Below are 23,834 nucleotides of genomic sequence, written 5' to 3' on the forward strand. Positions count from 1 at the left end.
TGTAAAGATGGAGTGGTGTGAGTTTATTCTCCAGGTGAGCCTCGGCTGAGCTGAGAAGTCAGGAGAGCCTAATGCTGCCACCCGAGAAAAACAGCATCGTGAACTGGGAAAGAGCTGGCCCTTGGATTTAGGAACATAATCAGGCTTGGCGCTCAGAATCTGCTTTTTATCTGCGGCTGCTTGTTTGGAAGACTTTCAGCAAGAGTGGGGTAAAACAAAAGGATGGCAAGTTTCTCCAGTCTGGAGGAAGTGGGGGCGAAGAGTGATCGCCATTCAGTCCCAGACCTTTGTAGTCCTTAACAGTAAAAGGACATCAGCATTCCAGTTCAGCACAGGTGAAGCCCACCCAGAAAGATACTTAAGATGGAGACCACTGTTCTAACAGTCACAGGAAGAATGAAGATCTTCTCCTTGCTGTTTTCCTTTTCCCCAACATAGTATTTTTTATCAATTGTTTGGGAATTTTATGCAACAAACCCCAATCACACTTGCTTCCCATTCCTCCCACCCTTGCGCCCTTCACCCCCATCTCCCAAATACACCAAGTCCAATTTGTGTTGCCCATATACTTGGAGCATGGAATGAAGATTCTAAAGAGGCTTTTCTTTCCCCCTCTTTGGCTGTTGGACTTGAAACAATGGCCCCCCAAATTGTTTGGTTAAGCATGCTTCTTGTCCTCTATTTAAATTGGAACCTCATGTCAGAACCCTGAAGATGAGCTTGGAGGAGCTGTGGGACCTCTATTTGTTCCTCTTCCCAAAGTGGGCACATTGAGTACACCCCCTTTCTCTGCTTGTCACTAACACTTTATCTCTTCATGTCTATAGAGGATCGGTGACTCAGTCTAGCCTGTTGGGGTTGCCTGGGCCCAGGCTCACCTCACAATTCTGGGAAAGAGCCAGAGTGGGCAGAACTAGGCTCTGACCATCACAGAAGCCTAGGTAACAGCAAACTAACAAGAGACCTCTCTGGTTATAAAGCTACAGCAGCGCATGGGCACTGTACTAGAGCAGGGGCAGCTGTCCCCCTCACACAAGCTTGCGGGGGCAGAGGGCGAATTGTGCATTTCTGCTCCTCAACCTTTGGGAGCAGCCATGGTCTGGAAGAGACAAAAAGATTCTGCAAGCAGAACAGTGGCTCCCCCATTCAACTACAAGATACCGAGTTCAAAAAAGAAATGAAGAGATTAGTGTGCCCTGAGTTTGAGTCGCTGGAAATAACTAAGAAGCTATCAAATCTTCACTATATCCAAGTTTTTTAAATAATTTTGCTACAAAAAAATAATAATTTTGCTACAAGGGAAAAACAGTGATGAGCAAAACAACCCACTGTACCCCAAGTCTCTGCTGCCAACATTCCATCTCTAAAAGACACGCAAATCTAAACTCTCCTTTCCTCTCCTTTTCAGGACTTGAAGCTGATGTGCAAGACAGGCTCACAGAAAATAACAGTAAACTTCATGGGTTTCCATTTTACGCTTTCTTTACAAGCTCTGAATTAATCTGATCACATTTTCTGCCCTACGCAAAGACAGTAGGGTATTTCTGCGTTGGCCCTCATCCTCTCTCTAGGCCCGTATTCTAGTCTCATTTCTGCTGTGTTAAAATAACCAGCCAAAAGCAACACGAGGAGAAAGGGCTTGTTCCGCTTCCAGCTCCGGGTTAAAGTCCATCATGGAGAGGAAGTGAAAGCTGTGTGTGACAGCTTTGCCTGCATGTGTGTAAATTCACTGCCTGTGTGTCTGGTGCTCACAGCAAAGAGACAAAGGCAGGGGGTCCCCCAGAACTGGAGTTGCCATGTGGGTGCTGGAGACTGAGACTACGTCCTATGGAAAAGCGTCCAGTGTTCTTACTCACTGAGTCACCTCTCCAGTCTGTAGTTAGCGTGTTTCTACACACGACCTCCCCCTCTAGACCTTGACCCCAGCCTGTTTCCTTGTGTTGGTTTCGAAGCCTCTTGTCTCCCAGAACGTTGTAGAAGTGCTTGAGAGCAGGAATCATTTGCTACCTGTCTTTATATTCCCCACTCCTGTCCAAGGGCTGGATGCAGTGTTTTCAGTAGTAATGACTCAACAAATACTTGGGGAAATGAGTGAACAGAAGTCCACAGTGAAAGGTTGTAGACACACACACGAGCACACACCTACACACACACACACACACACACACACACACACTTACACACTCATAGACTTGTGGACATGTGTGGACATGTCAATAGCAGAAAACACTTTCTCATTGGGGTGCCTTGACTATTTCTAATAAAGCCTTTTAAGTATACTAGTAATTATCTAAATGATGCCCAACATATATCTGTTTTCAAATTTCAATTCTCAAACTCTACAGGCTATTTTAACTGCCCCCACCACAAGAATCTCTCTTGAAATTTAAAACTCAAACCAGAAGGCTGACCATGATCCAAACATGAATATGGTGGCTCTGTCTCTGGCTCCTAAAATAGGAGCAGAGAAATGACTCTCCCAGCAGTATTTTTAGCAGCATGAGGGAAGGAGCTCCCTGTGCTGTTTCTTGGCAGGCTCACAGTCTGTCACTCCTGAGCCTGTCCCTTGAATCCTTCCAGCTTCTCCATCAGTCAGCATCCTCACTTCTGCCTGTGGTCCATGGAGCTTACCTGCATTCTTCTGTCCAGGATGAGACATTTAAAACAGAAGAGTTGAGCCGGACATGGTGGCACACACCCTTAATCCCAGCACTGGCGAGGCAGAAGCAGGCAGGTCTCTAAGAGTTTCAGGCCAGGTTTGCCTATATAGCAAGTTCTAGGCATACCAGGTGTACATAGAGAAACCCTGTATCAACCAAAAACAGCAGAGTTCAACAGGAAGGGAGAAAACAATCCACTAGAACTCAGTGTAGAGCCAGGCGGTGGTGGCTCACGCCTTTAATCCCAGCACTCGGGAGGTAGAGGCAGGTGGATCTCTGAGTTCGAGGCCAGCCTGGTCTACAAGAGCTAGTTCCAGGACAGGCTCTAGAAACTACAGGGAAACCCTGTCTTGAAAAACCAAAAAAAAAATATATAGACTGTATAGAACTCAGTGTAGTAACATTACAGAAACGCTGTTTGATAAAGAACCAAGTCAAATTGGTGCACACCAAATATTCTCGGTATTTAATCAACTCTTGGAAGAAGCAGATATAGCACACTCTTACTATGAATAAGGAAATGGGATGCCTAAAAAAAAAAACTTCCCCACCGCTCCCTGATGTTAACTAGGAAAACCATACTTAAGTCACAGCCAGCATGTACTTATGCTCCTCTTATTGACTCTCACAAGAAACCCAAAATCTGGACTGAAAACTTGTCCCCATCTACCCATTCCACAAAATGGAGAGCCAAGCCGGCTCTCCCAGTTTGCACAGCAGGAAGAGAAGGAGAAATAGGGTTGAGTCTATTATTGGTGGGGTGGGACATGTGCCTGCTGGGCCTCACACTTAAACAATGTAGTCAGAGTGAATACTATTCCTCCGCAGTACATGTTCAAGAGGGGACCTGTCCAGGCCAGGACACCCTAGTGAGAAGGTCAGAACAATGACACCTCAGATGGCATATCTCTACTAAGTGGATCCTAGATCACTCTCAGCGAAGTGGGGAGGAAATCCATTGATAATGCACAGGGCACTGGTTTATAGAAACTTCTTCCTTACTAAATACATATCGGGACGCTAAATGACCATATGCCCCATTTCCCCTGGGGTGTCATAAACCAGACAGCTGCCTGGTGTGACTAATCCTAGTGTTCTCTCTTTCCCTCTCAGAAGCCTGCCAGTTTGCCTAAAAGTCATACGGTTACCCTTCATATAGAAATCTGATTCCGGATTTGTTTTGAGATGGGATCTCATGTAGCTAGATTGACCTCAAACTCATTATGCACTTGAGGATGACCTTGAACTCCTGATCTTCCTGACTCTCCATCTCAAGTGCAGGGATTTTAGTCCTGCTCCATCAAGCCTGATTTGTATGTGTGATGTGATTTTCTAAAGAAACACTCCTTCTATCACCTCCTTCTCCTCTCTGAAACAACCAAGACACCAACATTGCTCAAGCAAGAGCATCCATGATCATGGGCTGAGGCAAGACTTGATGAAGCAAGTCACATGGAGTTTACACTTTCTCGGCATCTCAGGTTGAGAACCAAACAGATGGCTGTGTTTTTCCTCAGTACACTTACACTGAGTTTCTCTAGTTTTCTCCAGACAATGCCATCACTGGAGGACAGAAGAAACTGGTGACGGCTGAACTCCTGTGAGGCTATCGTAAGGACACTTCTTTGAAGCCCCATAATAAACTTTTTTTGAAATATCAATTTTTTAATTTTATATTCCAACCCCAGTATCCTCTCCCTCCTCTCTTCCCAGTCCTCCCCCAATCTTCCCTCTGCCTCTTCCCTAATCCACTCCTCTATTTCTATTAAGAAAAGGGCAAGCCTCCCGTTGACATTGACAAACGATGGCATATCAAGTTGTAGTAAGACTAAGCACTTTGCTTTGTATTAAGACTGGGCAAGGCCACCCAGTATGAGGAATAAGCTCCCAAAAGCCAGCCAAAACAGTAGAGACACCCCTTGCTACCATTGTTAGGAGTCCCACAAGAAGATCAGTCTTCAAAACTGTTACATATGAGCAGGGCCCAGGTTAGTTACATATATGTGGGCCCAGGTTAGTTGTTTCCATGGGTTTTCTTGTGGTTTTCTTGACCCCTCTGGCTCCCACAAACCTTCCTCCATCTCTTCAGCAGGTTTCCCCAAACTCTGCCTAATGTTTGGCTGTGGGTCTGCACTGTTTTCATTGGTTGCTGAATGAAGCCTCCCTGATGACTATTGGGCTAGACACCAATCTATTAATATAGCAGAATATTGTTAAGCATCATTACATTGACATTTTTTCTCCAGTCATGTTTGGTTCTATGCTAGGTCTCTGGGGCATTCAGCCTCTGGGGCCTGGCACTCCAGGTAGTGTCAAGAGTGGACTCACTCTCGTGGCATGGGTCTCAGGCTTGATCAGTCATTTGTTGGACATTCCCATAATCTCTGTACCACCCTTCCCCAGCACATTCCATAGGAAAGAAAGACTGTCTGAAGGTTACAAGGCTGGGTTGGTCTCCACTGGAAATCTTGCCTGGTCACAGGATATCTCACTTCAGGCTACCTATCCCCTCTTGCTAGGAGTGTTATCCGGGGTCATCCTTGTAGATTCTTGGGAATTTTCCTTGCACCAGGTTTCTACCTGACCCCAAAATGCCCTCATTTCCACTCAGCTCTGTCAGTGCTCTCCCCCACCTGATTCTTCATGTTTCCATCTCCATTCACCCCCAGTATGCCCACAAAATCTCTTCTATTTCCCCTTCCCGGGGAGATCTGGGGAACCTCTGGGTCTGTGGACTGTAGCATGGCTGTCCTTTACTTTACAGCTAATATCCACTTATAAGTAAGTGCATACATGTTTGTCTTTCTGGGTCTAAGTTAGCTCATTCAGGACGGTTATTTGCAGTTCCATCCATTTGCCTTTGAATTTCATGATGTCATTGTTTTAAATATCTGAGTAATATTCCATTGTGAAAATGTGCCATATTTTCCTTATCCATTCTTCAGTTAAGGGACATCTAGGTTGTTTCCAGGATCTCGTTACTATGAATAAAGCTGTCATGAGCATAGTCGAGCAAGTGTCCTTGTGGTATGATTGAGCATCCTTTGGGCATATGCCCAAGAGTGGTATAGCTGAATCTTGAGGTAGATCAAGTCCCAATTTTCAGAGAAACTGCCATACTTTTTTAAAAGCTGCTGTACAAGTTTTCACTCCCACCAGCAATGGAGAAGTGTTCCTCTTGCTCCACAGCCTCTCCAGTATAATCTGTCATTTGTATTTTGATCATAACCATTCTGACAGGTGTAAGATGGTATCTCAGGGTTTTTTGTATTTGCATTTCCCTGATGGCTAAGGCTGTTGAACATTTCTTTTAGTGTTTTTCAGCCATTTGAGAGTCTTCTGTTGAGAATTCTCTGTTTAAATCTGTATACCAATTTTAATTGGATTATTTTGTATTTTGATGTCTATGTTTCTTTCTATATTTTGGAAATCAGCCCTCTGGCGGATATGGGGATGGTAAATATCTCTTCCCATTCTAAAAGACAGTGTCTTTTGCCTTACAGAAGCTTTTGAGTTTCATGAGATCCCATTTGCCAATTGTCAATCTTAGTGTCTGTGCTATTGGTATCCTGTTCAGAAGGTTCCTGTTGCTTCATGTGCGAATGCATTCAAGGCTATTTTACACCTTCTCTCCTGTCAGGTTCAGTGTATCTGAATTTATGTTGAGGTCTTTAACCTACGTGGACATGAGTTTTGTGCAAAGTGATAGATAGTAGATTTATTTGCATTCTTCTACATACTAATATTCAGTTAGACCAGCAACATTTGTTGAAGATGCTTTCTTCTTATATATATATTTTTTAAAACAATCATTTTTAATTTACATACTGATCCCAGTTCCTCCTCCCTTTCTTCCTCCTACTCCCCTACCTTCTCCCCACCCCAGCCCCGTCCACTCCTCAGAAAGGGTAAGGCCTCCCATGGGGGGTCAACAAAGTTTGTCACATCATACTGAGGTAGGACAAAGGCCTTTCCCCATATATCTAGGCTGAGCAAGGTATCCCATCATAGGGAATGGGCTCCAAAAAGCCAGTTCATTCACTAGAGATAAATCTAATCCAAAGGTCACACAACTGTCACCCTTATTCAGAGTGCCTACTTCGGTTCAGTTCTACTGTCACCTTTATTCAGAGTGCCTACTTTGGTTCAGTTCTATGTAGGTTCCTCAGCTGTCAGTTTGGAATCATTATTTTTTTTCTGCTGTTTAGTATTTCATTGTGTACCACATTTAGTACTCCAATGTGTACCACATTTTCTTTATCCATTCTTCAGTTGAGAGGCATCTAGGTTGTTTCCAGGTTCTGACTATGACAAACACTGCTGCTATGAACATAGCTGAGCACATGTCCTTGAGGCATGATTGAGCATCCTTTGGATATATACCCAAAAGTGGTATTGCTGGGTCTTAAAGTAGGTTGTTTCCTAATTTTCTGAGAAATCATCACACTGACATCCAAAGGGGCTGTACCAGCTTGCACTCCCACCAGCAATGGATGAGTGTTCCCTTTACCCCACAACCTCTCCAGCATAAGTTGTCATCAGTGTTTTTGATCTTGGCCATTCTTACAAGTGTAAGATGGAATCTCAGAATTGTTTTGATTTGCATTTCTCTGATGACTAAAGATATTGAACATTTCCTTCAGTGTCTTTCAGCCATTTTAGATTTCTCTGTTGAAAGTTCTCTATTTAGGTTTGTACACCATTTTTATTGGATTATGTGTTCTTTTGATGACCAATTTCTTGAGCTCTTTGTATATTTTGGAGATCAGGCCTCTATCCAATGTGGAGTTGGTGTCTTTGAGGTGTGTTTCTTGTATGTAGCAGAAGGATATATCTTGTTTTCATAGTGATTGTTTTAGCCTGCACTTTTTTATTGGCAAATTGAGTCTATTGATATTGAGAACTATTAATGACCAGTGATTGCCTATTTGTTATTATATTTTTACTAGTAGTCATGGTGTGTGTGTTTATGTGTGTATGCTTCCCTTCTTTTGGTTTTGTTGGTATGAGATTATCTACTTCCTGTGTTTTTGTAAGTGTAGTTAACTTCCTCAGGTTGGAATTTTCTTTCTAGTACCTTCTGTAGGATTGGATTTGTAGATACATATTGTTTAAATTTGACATTGCCATGAAATATCTTGTGATTGAAAGTTTTGCTTGGTATATTAGTCTGGGCTGGCATCCGTGGTCTTAGAACCTGTAAGACATCTATCCAGGCCCTTCTGGCTTTTACAGCCTCCATTGAGAAGTCAGGTGTAATTCTTATAGGTCTACCTTTATGTTTTACTTGGCCGTTTTCTCTTACAGCTTCTAATATTCTTTCTTTGTTCTGTGTTTTGATTGCAATGTAATGTGGGGAATTTTTTTCTGATCCAATCTGTTTGGTGTTCTGAAACCTTCTTGTACTTTTATAGGCATGTCCTTCTTTAGATTAAGGAAATAATTTTCTTTTATGATTTTGTTTATGTATTTTCTGTGTTTTGAGCTGGTTTTCTTCTCCTTCTTCTGATCCTTGTTGTAGTGGGATGGCTAGAATCTGGTGGTGATATATTCTTAGGTTTGGTCTTTTCATGGTGCCCCAGATTTCCTGGATGTTTTGTGTTGGGAGGTTTTTGACTCTAACATAGTCTTTGACTGATGAATCTACTTCTTTTATTGTTTCTTCGTTTCCTGATATTCTCTCTTCCACCTCTGAATTCTGTTGGTGATGCTTGCATTCATAGTTCTTGTTCACTTATTCAGATTTTCCATTTCCAGAATTCATTCCACTTGTGCTTTCTTTGTTGCTGTATTTTGATTTTCATATTTTGAACAGTTTCCTTCACCTGTCTGTTTTTTCTTAGCTTTCTTGACATTCTTTAAGGGAGTTGTTGATTTCCTCTTATTTTTTGGTTGTCTTTTCCTCAGTTTCTTTAAGGGAGTTTTTCCAACTCCTCTTTAAGGACCTCTATCATCATTATCAAGTTGATTTTAAGTGCCTTTCTTGTGCTTCCATTGTGTTGGAGTATTCAGGGCTTGCTGTGGTGGGATGGCTAGGCTCTGGTGGTGACATATTACCCTGACTGTTGTCGTTTGTGCTCTTACACTTTTGTTTAGGTATCTGAATTTGGAGAGATTATAGGTCTAGGTGCCAATTTGTGGATTTGTCTTTGTTGGCTAGATATTATCTTTTTTTCATCTCTGGTTTTCTGGATCCCATGGTCTGTGGTTGAGTAGAGGGTTTTCAACCATGTTGGTGGCTGGACCACTGTTGGTCTGATTGGTTCTGGTCTAGCAGGGGGTTGTTTCCCAAGTTTGGAGCTGACGTTCTGTCTATGTATGTGCTCAGCCTCTGATCTGGCTGAGGGTTCCCTGTAGTTCAGATGTTGGCCTGGTTTCTGGTAGGGTAGGAGGCTTCTGCCTGGTTTCCAGAGAGTTGACCTGGTCTCTGGGGTTCAGGATGCTGGTCTGGCCTCTGGGTATCAGGATTCTATCCTGGACTCTGATAGGGCAGAAGGCTACTGCCAGAGGTGTGGGCAGGGATACGGTAATGAGGAGGGGCAAGTGGAGTTATGCTTGGCAAGCGAGTGAACTAGCATGGGCAATCTGGGGGGCAGTATTCCCTAGGAGTCAGGATGCTGGCCTGGCCTCTGAAGGAAAAGGAGGCTTCTTCCAGAGATGTGGTCCCTGGGTTCATGTGGAAAGGAGATGACAGGCACCTGATGCTATGCTAGGCAGAGCAAGTTGGTACTAGGTGGGATGGTTGGTGGCTTATCTGCTTTTCAGGATCCTGGCCTGGCCTCTGATGGGCTGGAAAACTTCTGCCAGGGCTCCAAAACTCAACTTTTAGGAAAATAAGTTCTTATGATTAAGGCATATTTTTGAACAACACATTAAGTTTTTTAATAAAAATTAAAAACAAAGCACCATCCTTTTGTCCTAGCACTCAGCAGAGGAAGAACAAGCTGATAGAAGGTGTCTGACTACTTTCAGACGTGTCAGCTGTTTTAAAAGTGGCTCATGAGCTTATAGTTTCCTAAGAGCTTTTCTCTCCCCTAATTGACTTTAAAAGGAACAACAGTAAAAGCCAGGAGGGTTTCCAAAGCCCTGGGCTCCACCCCAGCACCCAGCAGCCGTACTTTCTTGCATCAGCAGATCAAGTTACAGGTGTGCATGAAGGCCCCTTACAGACCTGCTCCTGTGGCTTCCAACCATGTGGGGGACGGCTCCCTCCCGCTTCTCACTTGCTGGCTTCATATATTACTTCTGTGTCATCAAGACTGAGCTCGCTCTTAGGAGAGCAGCATGAATCCTTAGCCAGTTGCAGAGCTTCTCTTTCACTGAGCTGCTCAGGTCATTCATCCCATCTGTAAAGTGGGAATAACACTGATGCAAAATGCAAGCGAGATCTTTTGGCACATCTCTTAGCTCCAGGCCTGGGACAGATAAGGGAATAGTCGTGAGTTCAAAACCAGCCCAGGCTATGTAATAAGACCCTGTATCAGAACTTAAAATAATAATAATAATAATAACAATAACAATAATGGCTTATAACTGAAAGCATTTGTGTGGGGGCTCAACTGGTGTGAAATAGGGAAACTACAAAACACAACGACTAGAGCATCATATGTGCTCAAAAACATTCTTATTTCTAGAACTGAACATGGCCTAAAATCTCAACTCAATACCAAATGTAAGAAAGATAAATTTTTGGTGGATGAAAGAATTTGTCAACAGAAAACCTCAATAACAGTCCAAATTTACCCTCCATTAACTCTCATGGCTTTTGCTGTATTTCTTATTCCCCTATGCAGTAAAATGAGTAATAGAGACATCCGAGGGTTGAAGAGAAGATGCAATGAGAGAGCATAAGGAAAATTGTTTTATAAATGCAGCAAATATCAATTTTTAATATTAATCAAAGCAGACTAAGAACATACTACACAAACCTAAAGGCTGGCTTCTGCCTAAGGTGCCCGGAACCAAGATACAGCCACATGCACCAGTGTGAGGACCAGGTTAGGGGGTCAGAGGGCTAGAGGGGCCCCCGGAATGCCATGGGCTACACTGGCTGCTGCTTGCTATGCTGCATTCTATTCTAGCAGCTTTGAACATGGGAGAGGTCTCCTCTCACAACACGTGATCTTCTGCTACATCCCCTAGAAGGAAAATGGTGAGGAGCTATGGTAACTTGTGTAACATGGACCTTGATGCCCATAAATCCAAACAAAAGAATTATAGATACTCACTTGTCTGAAGAAACACCTTTGGCAGAATAGAGAAACAGGACCAGGCTGGGACCACAGTGAATACAGTGAAAACACAAATGATTGAATGAAATACTGAACATAATTCAAGATGTGAAAGCAGGTTTTAATGATGAGATAGGTCTCCAAAATGAATTAAAACGTGAAATAAAAAAATTCAGGACAGCAAACAAGACACTAGAGGAAAGGCTCACCTGTAGACTGTGCCACGTCAAGGAGAGAATATCAGGTGGAGGAAAAGGCAGAGGAAGTGGATCACTCACAAAAGAAATTATCAAATCTAAACCTACCGACAGAATATGCAGGAACTCTAGAACACCAGAAGAAAACTCCCTAATCTGAGGAATTGGATCGCTAGTAATCTAAGAGGAATACAAAACACCAAATACACAGGACAAGAAATGAAGTTCTCCACAGCATATTTAGTCAAGACACTAAATGCAACAATGGTATTGGAAGCTGCAAGACAGAAAGATCTAGTCATATATAAAGGGCAGGCCTGTCAACCAAACAGTCAGTTTTTCAGGGGAGACTATATGCTGAACAATTAAGCATCTCATATAATAAAAGAAGACCTACTAGATTTAGAACCACAAATTGACCCCAACACAGGGATGTTGGGTGATTTCAATATGCTACTCTCACCAATAGACAAATCATCTGAAAACCACTAAATAGGTAGTTAAATGACACCATCAATCAAATGGATCAGCATATATCTACAGAGCATCCCATCAAAATACTAAAGAATACACATATTTCTCAATATCTTACAGAATTTTTTTTCAAAATTCACCACGTATTAAGACACAAATATCAAAAAATATAGAAAATTGAACTCATCTTTTGCATTCTTTCTGACTAAAATGGAATAAAGCTGAGTCTCAATAGAAACCACAAAAAAGCACACAAACTCTTGGAAACTAAAAAAAATTACTGCAAGGCAATCGGGTGAAGAAAGAAATCTAGAAGGAAGTTTTTCTTAATTTTTAAGATTGAACGAAAATCAAAATACAACATACCCCAATCTATGGGACACAATGAAGGCAGACCTAAGAGGAAACTTGATGACCCTGTGCCAGTTAGGATTTTTATAACACCATGATCAAAAGCAGCTTGAAGAGTAACGCATTTATTTCAACCTACAGATCAATATCACAGCTCTTCATACCATTCCAGATATGTCACTGAGAAGTCAGGACAGGAACTCAGGCAGAACAGGAAGCTGGAGGTAGGAACTGAAGCAGAGGACATGGAGGAGAACTACTTATTCGATTGCTTTCCCATGGCTACTTCATCCAGATTTCCTATAAACCCCATCTGCCCAGAGGTGGCACTGCCCACTGTGAATGGGCCCTCTACATCAACACAAATCAAGAACAGAATCCACAGGCTTGCTTACAGTTTTATGGAGGCATTTCCTCAAATGCGGTCTCTTCTTCTCAGATAACTCTAGCATGAGTCAAGTTGAAGAAAACAGACAAGTACCATGGACATACATCAAAAAACTGGGAGATGGCAAATGAATAATTTATAATACACTAAAAGGTCTCAGGGAAAAACAACACTTTTTTAAAAAGTAGATGGAATGAGACAATCAAAATTGGGACTGAAATTAATGAAACAGAATTTTTAAAAGTACAATGTGTTAAGTTGGGAGCATAACCCCAGCCCCTGGCATCCATCCCAGCCCCCTGGCCTGAGAGTTACATTGTTCTGGACTCCAAATCCCAGCATGCCAGTTCCTGTTATCTCCCTAGTGGGGGTGGGGGGTGGATCAGGATCACTCCCACAGGAGTGAGCTCCCATAGGAGAAACACGTGGTTCAGGGTTTGCCTGTGCTCCCTGCTTTCCTGTCTCCCCGCCATGCACTTGGCCACCTGAGAGCACCATATTCAATAAAATGATGGGCATTTTAATCTGGTTTGATCTGACTTAATTGGATTTCTTTGCACCAGTGGAGCCACCCATTTTAAGATTTTTTTCCTAACACAATAAATCAATGAAGCAAAGCATAGATTCTTTGGAAAGATTAACAAGACTGACAAACCTTTAACCAAATTAACAGCAACAACAAAAGAGAGTGAGAGAATTCAAATTAATCAAATTAGAGATAAAAAGGCGCCATACAACAGATACTGAAGAAATATGGAAATTCATAAAGACATACTTTAAAAACTATATTCTATCAAACTAGAAATTCCAAAGAAAATTGATTAAAATCCAAATATATAAGATCTAGCAAAGTTGAATAAAGATGAAGTAAATAATTTAAGTAAATCTGTAATACCCAATGAAATAGAAGTGTTTATTTAAAAGCTCCCAATTAAAACAATCCCAGGGCCAGACTATAGAGTCCAGAATTCTGCCAGACCTTCTGAGAACTCCCACCCATTGTCCTCAAACTATTCTACAAAATAAAAAAGAAGGAACATTTCCAAATTCCTTTCATGAAGCTAGTTTTACCCTGATAACAAAAATTAAAGAACGACAAAAAGAACATTATAGGTTAATATCTCTGAAAAACCCAGATGCAAAAATTCTCATACTTAGAACCCAAATTCAAGAGCATATCAAAAGATTATCCACATGAACAAGCTGACTTCATACTAGAGATGCAGAGAGTTTAACACATGGAAATCAATACCTGTAATCCACCATGAAACAGACTACAGAACAGAAACAACATGATCATCTCATTAGATGAAGAAAAGGCCTTTGACAAATCCATTATCCATTCATGATAACTGTTCTGGAGTATCTAGGGATGCAAGGGACATACTTCAACATAATAAAGGCAATATACAGAAAACTCGTAGGTGATATCATTCTAAACAGAGATTTAGAAATCCAAAGATTTTCACTAAAACCAGGATGTCCATTTTTCATACTCTGTTCAACATATACTGAAGTCTTAGCTAGAAAAATGAGATGAGTGAAGAAAATAAAATATAAATAAGAAAGGGGAAAAATCAATGTATCCTTATTTCTACACATGAAAGACTCTAGTCCCTACCAGATTACTTCACCTAATCATCAAAGTAATAGGAAACAAAATCGACACACAAAATGCTTAGTTTTTCTATACACAAAAGAGAAGAAACAATGTCATTCGCAATAATCTCAAAAATATTTTGTTCTAACAAAGGAAGTGAAAGGCTTGCACAATTAAAATTTTAACATTGAAAAAGAAAGTTGAAAATACCATAAGACAGACAAATCTTCCACATTCATGCACTGACAGGGTTAATATCACATCAAAAAAATTTAAAAATTAAATGCAATTGCCATTAAAATTCCAGTGCACTTCTTCATAGAAATTAAAAAAATAATTTTAAATTTTATATGGAAACACAAAAGATCCAGGATACTCAAAACAATAAAAGAATAACTGGAAACATCACCATCTAAGATTTCAAATTATCCTGCAGAGCTATAGTAATAAATATAGCGTGGCACTGTTATAAAAATCAACCCATTGATCAATGAAATAGAACTGAGGACCCACACCTTCTACAGCCACCTCATTCCTTTGTAAAGAGGCCAACAATAACACAATAGCAAATGGCAGCATCGGTCAACAAATGGTGCTGGACAAACTGTTTAGCCACATTTATAAGATTTAAGCTAGATCCTTATCTCTCACTCTGCATAAAAGTCTACTCCAAATCCATCATAAACCTCAACTTAAAATCTGATTCCTTGAATCTGATGGAGGAAACAATAGGGAATAAATTTGAATTTATGGGCACAGAAAAAAAAAAGACTCTGACTAGGACCCCAACAATACAAGTATTAAGACCAATAATTACTAAATGGAACCACATGAAGCTAAAGAGCTTCTCTACAACAAAAGATGCCACCACTCAAGTGAAAGGCAGCCTACAAAATGGGGGGGAAGGGTGTATCAGCTATACATTTGATAGAGGGTTAGCATCCAAAATATACATAGAACACAAAATAATTAAGCATCAGGAAGCCAATAGGGCAAGGAACTAAGCAGTGTTCTCAAAACATTAAATATAAATGTCTGAGAAATAATTTTCAAGGCATTCAACATCCTTAGCCATCAGGTAAATGCAAATTAAAAACTGCTTTCATCTTACCCCAATCAGAATGGGGGGAAAGTAGCATGGTTGTGATAGGAGGAGAAACGCTCTTTCACTGCTGGTATGAGCACGAACTGGTACATTTAGGAGATCGGTGTGAAGGTTCTCACAACGTTGCTAACAGATGGCCTTAGCATGAAACACCATGACAAAAGCAACCTGGGGAGCAAAGGGTTTGTTTGGCTTACACTTCTGCACTGCTGTTCTTCCCCAAGGGAAGTCAGGACAGGACAGCAGGGAAGGAACCTGGAGGCAGGAGCTGAGGCAGATGCCATGGAGGGGTGCTGATTACTGACTTGCTCCCCATGGCTTGCTCAGCCTGCTTTATTTGTTTCTTTTTTAACATAATTTTTATTGATTCTTTGTAAATTCACATTATGCACCCTAATCCCGTTCATTTCCCAGTCCCTTCATATCTGCCCTTCACCCATGTAGTACCCTCCCCAAAAGAAAATGGAAAAAGAAATAAAAATAAAATACAAAGAAAAATACTAACTAGAAACAAACAACAACCTCAAAACAAAGCAAAACAAACAAAACAAAAACCCTTTTCACTCCTCATCTTTCCCACCTCTCCATTGCCTCCGTTTGTCTTAGTGGCATTGGGAGCTGTGTGTGTCATGCAGTAGACCCTTTTGTCCAAACAGCTTTCCTTGCAAATGTTCGTTGGTCAAGTTCAAGGGCTCTGGTACCATCAATACTGGACCCTCACTGACTCTTCTCTCGGATTTCTGCTGTTGCCCCCAGCCATGGAGATTCAGCTGGTCACAGAAGGGGTAGATGTTGGGGGATGCCAACTGAAAGTCCTGGCTGAGAAGCCAATGATAATGTGGCACTGGGATTTGTCTTTACTGTATGTACTGGCTTTTTGGGATCCCTTCCTAGGCCTGAATGGAGGAGGGAGGGCCTTGGACTTCCCACAGGGCACGGTACCCTGCCCTCTCTTAGGACTGGAAGGAGAGGGGGGAGAAAGAGTGGGGGAGCAGAAGTAAAGTGGGAGGAGAGGAGGAAGTGGAAATTTTGATTCCTATTATTTATAAAGTAATAAAAAAGAAAAAGACATAAAGAAACATTACTGTATGGCGTATGGGTGAGGGAGAGATGCCCTCCCCCATCAATGCCTGAGGCAGGTGAGAGAAGCCTTAAGGTCAGAAGGGCAGGTGAGCTGTACATCCCTACCACCAACTGCAATACTTGGAAGAGCAGGCCCTGCACCTCTCCTGGGCAGCGCAATAGAACCAATACTGTTGGCGGAGGTGTGGGTGAGTCAGCCCTGAAGTTGTGAGCATGAGGGAGCTGTTCCCATTACTCATCTGTCATGTGGTGGCACAGGCAGGGGAGAGAGTCCCCTCAATACCCATCAATGCCTGAGGCATGTGGGAGAGCTGGCCCTGAGGTCATTAAGAGTGTGATTAAGGCCCTGTCCCTCATCAGCTGCAGCACTCAGGAGAGTGGCCCCTACACCATGCCTGGACAACATAGTAAAGCTGACCCTGAAATTGTAGGTGTGGGAGATCCAACCCTGAGGACCTGAAAGCAGCAGAACTGGCCATCCCTACAAGAGGTGAACAAGCCAGGGCAATGCAGGAGACCTCACCCTGGTGATGAGGATAAGGGAGAGCTGGTGGGCTGATCAACCCTGCAACCACCCAGATCCAGAACCAGCTTTATATGCTGGCCCACACCAACATTCACCCCATCCATTCTCTGCTGGAGTAAGTGAAGAGACTGGTCCTGCAGATCCAAAGCTGCAGGATTTCCATAACACAGGGCAACAGCAGGATAACCAAGAGGAGTTCCAGCAAGGACCCAGAATCAATAGTGTAGAGCAGAAACCAGAGGCTTTGAGCCAGACCAATGACTCTGCAATGAACACTTGCAAGTAAAGATATACGAATAAAAGGATTTACTGTGTGACTCACTGTGTCACACTACAGCTTTCCATGATGAGATTGATTTTTTTTCCTTCTCCTTTTTTTTCCTCTCAAATTTTACTTTATTTTATTTGCTGGAGAAGATGGTTACAAGGGCAGAGTGTGGGCATGAAGGGATGGAGATGCATGATGTGAAAGACAAAGAATAAATAAAAAGAAGAGAAAGAAACATTAGTATAGAAGCTTCCACAAATAATAGACTTACACAGACATAAAAAAGAATTCAAATGCAGTTAGCCTATAACAGGGCATCACAGGCTAACAAACCCAGTACCAGGAATAGATGGCCTCTTTGATGTAGATCACTGAGATCTGATAGCCCACAAACATGACAAGCTATTGCAAATGATCCTGACTGCTTACCAGAACTTGATGGTAAAGCCCTGCTGCTGAAGACCTCACATACTTGAGCCACAGAACATACAAAAAACAAGCACTGCTACTGACCCAGATGTTTTATCCCTGCTGGCTAGCTCTCATAGTGCTGGAAGGTGCTATGCATGGTACAGGAGAAGAAAAGCAATCACCAGTCTTACCCAGCTATGATCCCTGCCAGCCATAGTAATGGCTGGCCTGGCAAGACACACCCAATGATGTAACAGTGATAAAAAAAAATCATGGAAGTAACAAACCATTTCTTATTGCATTTAAATCTTGCTCCATAAGATGAAATCCATACCCATACCAACATTATCAGGCCAAGAACATGTAGCTTAACAACCTTAAGGAACAATCTACTATTATCACTTTGATAAATGGCTGTACAATTAAATCAACTCCTAATAACTTATTATACCCATAGATTATGTATTTCTCAATGCTCATCAAAGACACTTCTATTTGTAGTAGTGGTGATTAGTACAGAGACCTACAATTTCCCAAGATGCATGGGATAAGAGACTGTGGAGGGCTCATCCCTAAATGGGACATCTATAAAACACACACATACACACACACACACACAAACACACTCACAAGGCTCAGGGGTCATTTCAGAAACAGAGATAGAAAGATTGTAAGAGGTGGTGGATGAAAACAAAGAAATAGCAGCATCTTCAAGTCAAAGCATGTCAGCTGCACCTATGAACTCACCGTGGATATTACAGATTATGACAACATGCACAAAACTAATATAAGCTCAAACCAGATGAAACCACAGTATGGAGAGGGGAGGTGGCATGAAACACTTGCTTTCCCTCATCAAAGAGCTATCAGCATTTGAAAGCTGCTAGAAGAACAAGAGTCACTTTTCTTAAGAGTGTATCTCCCAACCCCACCCCCACTGAGTCCGTCAGTAGAAGGCCATATGCTAAAGAACACATGAGCAGCATAAGCTGTGCTTGATGGGTTCAGAGAAAAAAAAGAGGAGCAAGTTGGCTAAGTCTGGAAGTTGGGTAGATCTGAAAGGAGATTGAGAGCCATGACTATTATCAAAGCACACTGCAGAAAATCCTCAAAGGAATAACAAAAACAACCCTAAGAGAGAAACTATTTTGGCTCAGAGAATTATATTAACTTCAGAGATTTATATTGGTGGCCTTTTGATTCTATTGCTTTGGGCCTCGTGGTAGTATAGGACATCTTGGCAGGAGTGCATGTGGAAGGTACCTCAGGGGACCAGGAAGCAAAACATGAAGTCAGATGCCAGATCCCCTTGAAGACCATTACTTTCTCCGAAGCTCTAACATTTCTACCACCTTACAATAGTACCAGAGGATGGAGACTAACCTTTGGAGGACCCTTCAGATCCAAACCTTAGCAGGGATCTTCCTCGGGCTCTAAGAGGAGCTATCAACCCAAGCCCTTCTAAGACCCGTAGTGGCTTGTCCTCTACTCTTCATCTCACTATCTTCTTTTTTTAAAAAAATATTTATTTATTTATTTATTTATTATGTATACAATATTCTGTCTGTGTGTATACCTGCAGGCCAGAAGAGGGCACCAGACCCCATTACAGATGGTTGTGAGCCACCATGTGGTTGCTGGGAATTGAACTCGGGACCTTAGGGAATGAAAATAAAATGTGGTAATTTAACATAGGTGATAAGTTCCAAGACCTCAATCGATGACAGAAACGATACGTAGTATATAGAACAGAACCCTGTGTCATTGAATAATAGGGACCTGTTCTGAGAAATTCATCATGGTGGTCTTCAGTGTCATGTGAACGTCACAGATACTGAGCACAAATTAAGATGGCTATGATGGGCCGTGAGATGCCTTATGCAAACCTAGCGAACTGAGCTTGATTCTCAGGACCTACATTAAGGCAGATATAGAAAACCAACTCTACAAAGTTGTTTTCTGACCTCCACCATGTGCTATGCACATGATAGCATGCACACAAGCACATGTACTTGCACACACATAATAACAATAATAATTTTAAGAAATTGCTCTAACAACACTAGATGAATATTTTATATGTTGGATACATGGTCTGTAATTGACTGAACTGTCATTAAGGTGGAGCATAGCTATAGTATTCTTTTCCTATACAGACATACCCATGATAAGCATAGTAGATTAAATAATAACAATGACAAAGAAAAATTTCAAGCCATGGGTGAGAATGCGCCCATAGAGTCCAGCTTCTCAAGAGGCGGAGGAAGATATATTGAGCCCTCAAGTTTGAAGCCAGCAGAGTCTACACAGACTACATCTAGCAAAAATTATTACTACAGCAATATGTTGCACTAAAGATCATACTGAATTTCAAAACATCTTAATGTACCTGACTCATGCATCTTCTTAATCTTGGAAAATAAAGCCAATGGTTGATTAAGAAGATTACTATAATACTTTATGCTGGTAAACCAATCACTTTAAACTATTATATACTCTCATCTATTGCCATAACTTCTAATATGGCTTGACTTCCCCCTTTCTTCTCCTTTTGAATAATAACCAAAATCCTCAGGATGTTTTTCCAGACACTCTGGGCCTTCCCACTAATTCGGTAAAGCCCCTCCCTGTCACTTCCGCCAAGTAGCTGCTCGCTTACTCCTACTCCTGAGTCTCCCTGCTGTCTTGGACCCTAACTCTACAGGCGTGATTTGCTATCTTCTCCATCTTTTTCCTCGCAGTCACCGCCAGACTGACAGCTCACCTGCCTGTTGTTCTTCTCTTAAATTCCAATAAAATTGTTCTTAAGCTTTCCATTGAGTGTATTTTTAAATTCTTTTATTTATGAGAATGAGGTTCTTTGTGAGCCTAAGTAGAGAACCCTTCATTTTCCCAGTAACATAAGTATACTTTGAGACACAGGAACAATGACAAAATGACTTAATGACATGTGTCTTAGAACATACACCCATCATTAGGCAATGTATAACTGAACCAAATTAAGTGTAGTAGCAAGTGTATGATAAACATTCAATAACTGTTGACTGTTTCTGTTTGTGTGAATGTGATGCTACCCACAAGCACAGTGAGTCAGATCCCACTATTGTCATCAACAATGATAACAAGGTGGTATTTTCTTCCTCATAGCCTAATGTCACATCCACAAGTTCAACAGGACAGTTTTTGAGGCAACTTGTCTAGCCTGCATCTTCCTAATCCAATCATGTACAGCTATCATAAACTCCAATCACATACAGCTAACATAAATCAAAGCTGATGAAAAGAATTTGTGTTCAATGTTAATTGAGCTAACAACCATATGTGTGCCCATGGATGTGTTCTCATGTGCCCATACCTGAGAAACGCTGCAGGAGTCAGTTGCTGTGGTTTCTTGGCACATCACCTGCTCTGGACCCTCTCAGGCATGCCCCCAAAAGCTCTTCAGGTAACACCACCCTGCAATACTGTTAGAAGCCTCAGGGAGTGATCCCCAAAAGGCAGCTGGAATGGGTGTGACATCTAGAACAGGGAAGAACTAAACAAGGAGGTGTCAGAGCTAGCAGTGTCACCCCAAATTCTCTAAGTATCACAGAAAATAGACAAGGCGATAACACCCATTGGTTTCACGAGGAAGATCCTTGGAAGAAAATGAGCTGAACTTGCAGTCAGGATTTGAGAGTTTTGTATTTGTTTTTCCCAGCTCCAAACACAATAGATCCCATCCCCGAATTGCTATGTATTGCTTCAAGTACAAGAAACACAGTATGAGCCGGGCGGTGGTGGCGCACGCCTTTAATCCCAGCACTCGGGAGGCAGAGGCAGGCGGATCTCTGTGAGTTCGAGGCCAGCCTGGTCTACAAGAGCTAGTTCCAGGACAGGCTCCAAAAAAGCTGCAGAGAAACCCTGTCTCGAAAAACCAAAAAAAGAAAAAAAGAAAAAAAAAAGAAACACAGTATGTTCTGGTTTTATGGTAATTGATGGTCTTGTTAAGAAAATGCAAACCTCCAGTTGCTGAAGCAATTGTTCAGTTGAGCTGTCCCAGGGTCTCCCATCTGGGCGGCTCAGCTGTGTCAGCGCGGCAGCATCTCTTGCGCTCGCGGTAGGGGCTTGTCTTTGCTGCCAGGACAATTGCCTCCCACGCTGTGCCTGAAGATTGCATGTCATCGCTGAAGGGGGGAAAATGATTTGGGGCTCATTTATTTCTGCAGAATAGTATTCTCTGCAGTGAATTACAAATCCACCACTTAATAGAGATTGGGATATAATTAAGTTTGTAATAAGTGCATCTGCATATGTGATAAAAAGCTAAGCAGCTGCTTTCAAGCCAGGGTTTGAGTAAGCTGAAAGGCATTTGACAATGCAGAGAAATGTGTGCATGCAAAGTGGGATTTGATTGACAGATCTCTCGACAAGAGTATTTAGTAGGAATCTGTGGTACACAAGTGGACACAGCTCTCCTGACTGCGAGGTGATAGGCAGCTAAAGAACTTGGCTACATTCTTCTCAGACTTGAAACCTACAAAGTGTGACGATCTCAGACCCAGAACACAGATTTTACCCAAACCCTAGCAGGGGTGAGGGGAACAGAATGCAGCATCCATGAAAATATCTTTAAGTAATACACAGCTCTAAGTGTGATGTGACCTAGGTATTAACTCCAATCTTTCATGCTAATGATGTCAGGAAAACTTGAATGAAATATAGAGAAACTTATCTCTGAGCAGTTTCCTGTATCTTAAGTCTTATTCTTAAATTTTTAATCATTTATTAATTTAGTATATGTGTGTGCATGTGTGTCTGTATGTAAGAATATCTGCATGTGTGCATAGGCACTACAGACCCAAGGATGAAGCTTGTGTTGTTAAGCCTGTACACAAACACCTCTAACCACTGAGCCATCAGTCCAGCCATAGGCTGTTTTGTTCTCCATTCATTAGGTGAACACATCACAGTCCTAAACTCTTTGTTTTATGATCCTTTTTCCCCACGTGAGTTATGCTGAAGCACAGTACCAGTTATTGGTCTAAACACGGTGAGTGGCAGCCGACTTTGAGCAATGTGTCATTCTGTGGGCCCTAATCCAATATGACTTGTGTCTTTATGGGAAAAGAAGATCGACAGGACAGAAGACAGAAGCCATGTGACAAGAGGAGCAAAGCACAGAGAGGTACATATGACAAGCCAGGGAGCACAGTACCCAGAGGCTGGGTGTGGGACAGGAAGAAATCCTTCTCCGAGGACACCTGAGTCCCAGACTCTGCCTCCTCTGCTGTTTGAAGCTGCACACTTTGTGGAAACATGTCAGTGCAGCCCTGGGAGAGGACACCCTGGTCAGTAGAACATGACCATCCCTGTCTCTATGTCGAGGCATCCCGAAGTTCACACCTAAATGTGCACACTCTGGATCTCAAGGGTCCTCCCTTCCCCTTTTTCTGAACAGGGGACTTTCTAGACTTGTTGGGTTCACATCTTCTGTCACCATCATTCAACCAGATCTTCTCCCTGACTCTCCGCATGGGCTGCCTTATTGCTGAGGGAGGTGGGGCCTGAGGCCTCATCAAAGGCCTTCTAGTTCTCACGCTATGCCTGGAGCTGAGCGTTGACTTGTCAGAATAAAGTCATCTTCATTTAAGATGTCTGTCGCCATTGACAGCAGTCAACTACATCTACAACTTGTTAATCACCATTTCCCACCTCCTTCAACACTATGACTGCCACATAAGCTGATGTCTCCCCTTCCTCCAGCACCCCTGGTGACAGTTCTAAAAAAATGTGTTATCAACACACATATTGCCCTCTTCCCAACTTCAGGATACTATCCAAAGGTCTTGTCACCATGAGCCATTCCTGACACCAAGTGTTAGCCTGGGATGAGACAATGGCTGAACAGGGAGTTCATAGGAAGCAATCACAGTGATCAGGAGGCAACACAAGACAGTAGCCGATGTCAGTGTGTCTCTGAGCTGATTTCTTCCTGTGTGCTTCCATTTTGAAACCCTAGCAAGAAAGATCTGGAAGGACTTGGGGAGGGAAAGAATATGATCAAAATATATTTAAAATTTAAAACTGTTTTAAATAATAAAATAATCAAGACTAATATAAAAGAAGATGAAAGTCTGTGGGGGCTGGAGAGATGGCTCAGCTGCTAAAAACTAGGCTCACAACCAAAAATACAAGAAAGTCTAGAAGAGTTCATAGACTCACCCCAGGATATTTCTGTCCAAGAGCCAAAGAAGCTGTGAAATTAGCTACCAGCTCCCCCTCTGTCACTACAGAAGGGCTGGTCCTAGGTACATGATCTTCCTAATACTTTTGGTAGCTTATGCATGGGTCAAGATTCCCCCTGTAGATACAGAAGCACCACCACAGATTTCTTCAGGTGATGGCAATATGAAGTATTTGCTCCTCAGACACACTAAACAGAGGTAGACCTAAGCCATCAAATAAGAGACTATGTAGCAGTTAAAACGCAGGGCAAAAGTGTGACCTGGATGAAGCACAGAAGGCTATGGCCACCATTCCTTCTGTATATACAACAGA

This window comes from Arvicola amphibius, chromosome 11, assembly GCF_903992535.2.
Source record: "Arvicola amphibius chromosome 11, mArvAmp1.2, whole genome shotgun sequence".
NCBI lineage: Eukaryota > Metazoa > Chordata > Mammalia > Rodentia > Cricetidae > Arvicola > Arvicola amphibius.